This window comes from Pelodiscus sinensis, chromosome 15, assembly GCF_049634645.1.
Source record: "Pelodiscus sinensis isolate JC-2024 chromosome 15, ASM4963464v1, whole genome shotgun sequence".
NCBI classification, from domain to species: Eukaryota; Metazoa; Chordata; order Testudines; family Trionychidae; genus Pelodiscus; species Pelodiscus sinensis.
The window spans coordinates 9090545-9094756 of record NC_134725.1 but is presented as its reverse complement, the minus strand read 5'-3'; the positions used below and the strand labels follow the sequence as shown (position 1 = coordinate 9094756).

Sequence of the window (4212 nt, the reverse complement as noted above, 5' to 3'; positions counted from 1 at the left end):
AGGTCAGCATTTACCTTTCCAAGAGCCAAAAGGCCAGCTGCATACTTGAGGATTTTTCCTCTCTTTTTTTTTCCTCCACACACCTAAGTTTAACTTGTTACACAACTATTATATTAAAGAACTGGAAGTCAATTCTTGATATCCATAAAACAGGTAAGTATACCATGGGCAAAAGCAGCACAACCTCACCAGCTTTGAAGAACTAGGTTGAGCTATTATAAGGTGGGTGCATAACTGGTTGAATAACCATTCTCAGAAAACAGTTATTAATGTTTTACAGTCATGCTGGAAAGGCATAAGTGTGGTTCCATAGGGGTCTGTTTTGGGACTGGTTCTGTTCAATATCTTCATAAATGATTTAGATAATGGCGAGTACACTCCTTAAGTTTGCAGATGATACCAAGCTGGGAGGGGTTGCAGGTGCTTTAGAGAATAAGGTCATAATTCAAAATTATCTGGACAAACTAGAGCAATGATCTAAGGTAAATAGGATGAAGTTTAATAAGGACAAATGCAAGAAAGAAAAATCCATTTCACACATACAGAATGGGAAGAGACTGTCTAGGAAGGAGTATTGCAGAATGAGATCTAAGGTTCATAGTGGACCATAAGCTAAATATGAGTCAACAGCATGACACTACTGCAAGAAAAGCAAACATAATTCTGGGATTCATTAACAGGAGTGTTATGAGCAAGACAAGAAGTAATTATTTCGCTTTACTCTGCGCTGATTAGGCCTCAATAGAAGTGTCTAGTTCTGGGCACCACATTTCAAGACAGGTGTGGAGAAATTGGAAAGGGTACAGAGAAGAGCGACAAGAATGATTAAAGGTCTAGAGAACATGACCTATGAAGCCAGGCTTCATGAACGGGGCTTGTTTAGTTTGGAAAAAAGAAGATTAAGGGGGGACATGATAGCGGTTTTCAAATATCTAAAAGGGTGTCACAAGGAGGAAGGAGAAAATTTGTTCCTCTTGGTTTCTGAGGACAGGACAAGGAATAATGGGCTTAAAGTGCAGCAGGGGAGGTTTAGATTGGACATTAGGAAAAAATTCCTAACTGTCAGAGTGGTCAAATATTGGAATAAATTGCCAAGGGAGGTGATGGAATCTCCCTCTCTGGAGATATTTAAGAACAGGTTAGATAGACATCTGTCAGGGATGGTGTAGACAGAGCTCGGTCCTGCCTTGAGGGCAGGGGGCTGGACTCGATGACCTCTCGAGGTCCCTTCCAGTCCTATGATTCTATGAGAGGGGACATGATAGCAGTCTTCAAATACCTTAAAGGGTGTTGCAAGGAGGAGGGAGAAGAGTTACTCACCCTGTGCAGTAACGGTAGTTCTTCGAGATGTGTCCCCGTGGGTGCTCCACTCTGGGTGCTGGTGCGTCCTCGCACCGACGACCGGAGACTTTTCTAGCTGTTGCAGGCGCTGTGGCGCCCTCTAGTGTCGTTGGAACTGAAGGGGCACCTGCGCGCGCGTGGCTTCTCCATTCCTTCTCTACCTGCTAGAGTATGCGGCTCCAAGCAGGGGAAGGAGGGAGGGTAGTGGAGCACCCACGGGGACACATCTCAAAGAACTACCGTTACTGCACAGGGTGAGTAACTCTTTCTTCTCCTTCGAGTGGTCCCCGTGGGTGCTCCACTCTGGGTGACTACACAGCAGTTATCGGCTCGTGGAGGTGGGTTTGGAGCTGTGTGGTAGTAATTGTGGATAACACTGCTTGTCCAACCACCATAGAGGATGCTATCGAGGTGGAAAGAGCATAGTGTTGCGCAAACGAGTGGTCAGAAGACCAGGTAGCAGTGTTGCAGATGTCCTGCAGTGGAACGTTATGAAGAAAGGCGGTCATGGAAGCTACCGTCCTAGTGGAATGAGCTGTGATAGCTCCAGGTAAGTCCTTGCCATATAGGGTATAACAAGTTTTAATGCAGGATGTAATCCATTTAGAGATTCTTTGAGATGAGACTGCTTGTCCCTTAGATCTTTCAGCGTAAGAGATAAAAAGTCTAGGCGAGGCTCTCCAGGGTTTCGTGTGATCTACGTAAAACGCCAAGGCTCGTCGGACGTCAGGTGTGTGCCATGCGGTCTGGATTGGGTCCGTGTTTGGTTTTGGAAAGAAGGCAGGTAAGTGTATTGGTTCGTTCATGTGGAAGGGGAAGGCTACTTTAGGGAGGAACTTAGGGTGGGGTCGAAGTAGCATCCTGTCCTTAGAAAATACGGTGTATGGAGGGTCGGCCATTAAGGCTGCGAGTTCACTCACCCTCCTACTGGAGGTAATGGTGATGAGGAAGGCTACTTTCATAGACAAGTGAGACCAGGAGCAAGAAGCTATTGGTTCGAAAGGAGGTTTTGTCAGGCTCTTCAGAACATGGTTCAAGTCCCAAATGGGAACTGGTGGCTGGACCGGAGGAAAGGTATTCTGCAGACCCTTAAAGAAACGCTTGGTCAGTGGGTTAGCGAGAAAGGAAGCGCCCTGCGGGAAATGGTGAAAAGCCGCTATGGCTGCAGCGTGGACCTTGATACTGCTAAGTGCTAGGCCGGACTGTTTCAGAGATAGTTGATAGTCCAATAAGGTATGTATAGGAGCAAGGTGTGGTGGGCTTGCGTGGGTTTGAGCTGTTGCCTGGGTAAAATACAAAATGGAGTCTGAAAGGTTCTTTTTCCCTCAAAGCAGTTTTCCCGCCAAAAACAAGTAAAGGAAGGCTGTGCACCCAGCACTAAACCTGTGCACTCAGCACCAAAGGCTGTGCACACCGCCCAATTGCCTGCGTGCGCACCCATTCTTTGCACACGGCACCTAAGTTTTATGCACCCCGCTCTCTTCATGGTTTTCCCGCCATAAGATGTTTATATACCCTTGTCAAAGAGCATTCGTGTTCTTTGGCCCCCTTGATGTCCTGTGTGTGCGTCTGTGCTGTGATCATCATTGCCCTGTGTCATCGTCTACCCGGAGGAGGCCAAGGTTCCAGCCTGCAGTCTGACAAGACTACCCATTGCGAGTGACGTTAATTGGAATAAGGGAAGCCTTTTCCGCTCCCACTAAGACTTTGGGACTTATAACTGTCTTGCTTACGGATACTCGGACAGGATCCGGTGCCCACCAAGCGTCAGCTCGCAGGAGGCGAGAAGCATCCATCGAGGGATCGCTCCGTTTGTCCTCCCTCAAGGCTTCTCACTAGCCGCGAGGTTGAAGGTCACGGACATCGAACCTCAATCGCCGCATAGAATGTAATGTATACCCTTGTGTGTGTGGGACTCTTCTATCTTCTTCTTTTCCAGGGTTAGGGTGGGACTGTTGCTGAGTTGTATGCTGTTTGCTGATGTTTAATCTTGCATTTAAAATACATGGTTTGGCCCTAAATTCTTGTTGTTTGGTAATTTCTAAGCTGTTTCCCTGGTGATTAGATACAGGATACCAGGCCGAATCTGGCTTCTGTGGGAGGGCACCTTAGGCTTTAATTAAATTGCATAGCCCATAGCACAGCAATTGTTTACCCCAGCTCTCCGGGTAACAGAGCGTACCATTGGGAGAAACGCATCCACTTATACAGGTAGGTTTTCCTGGTGGAACATCTCCTACTATTAATTAGGATATCTCTCACTTGTTCCGAGCAGGCAGTTTCGGCTTCCTGGAGCCATGAAGGAGCCAGGCATGGAGATTGAGTCTGAGGACGTTCGGATGAAGGGTCCGAGCGTGATTCTGTGAGAGGAGGTCGTGATGGGAAGGGAAGGGATACGGGTCCTTCACCATCATCTTGAGAAAGTAAGGGTACCACGTCTGTCTGGGCCACGCAGGTGCCACTAGAATGACCAGCGCTTGCTCCGTTCTGATCTTGTTGAGGCCCTTGTGTAGGAGTGGGAACGGGGGGGAAGGCGTACAGGAGGGAGGCTTCCCATGTGATGGAAAAGGCGTCTCCGAGGGAATTTTTCCCCAGGGCTCCTCTGGAGCAGTAGAGGTGGCATTTTCTATTGTTCTTTGTGGCGAAGAGGTCCACTTCCGGTTGGCCCCAGTGAAGGAAGATCGGGGTGAGGGCGCTTCTGTCGATCTCCCACTCGTGCTGGTCCATGAACGTACGGCTTAGGGTGTCTGCTGTGACATTGAGTATTCCGGGAAGATAGACAGCGGACGGGGTGACTCCATGTGCTAGGCACCAGGTCCAGAGCTTGGTGGCTTCCGAGCACAGGGAAGGGGATCGAGCGCCACCCTGACG

At 48.5% G+C, this 4212-nt stretch overlaps 1 long non-coding RNA gene across 1 annotated transcript; it reads left to right on the top strand.

Moving 5' to 3' along the window:
- Window positions 1–1583: 1583 nt before the first annotated feature.
- LOC142818467 (uncharacterized) lies at window positions 1584–3530 on the top strand. Its single transcript, XR_012895945.1, has 3 exons — window positions 1584–1891; window positions 1982–2125; window positions 2673–3530. It is a non-coding gene; the product is annotated as an uncharacterized LOC142818467 (long non-coding RNA).
- Window positions 3531–4212: the final 682 nt, after the last annotated feature.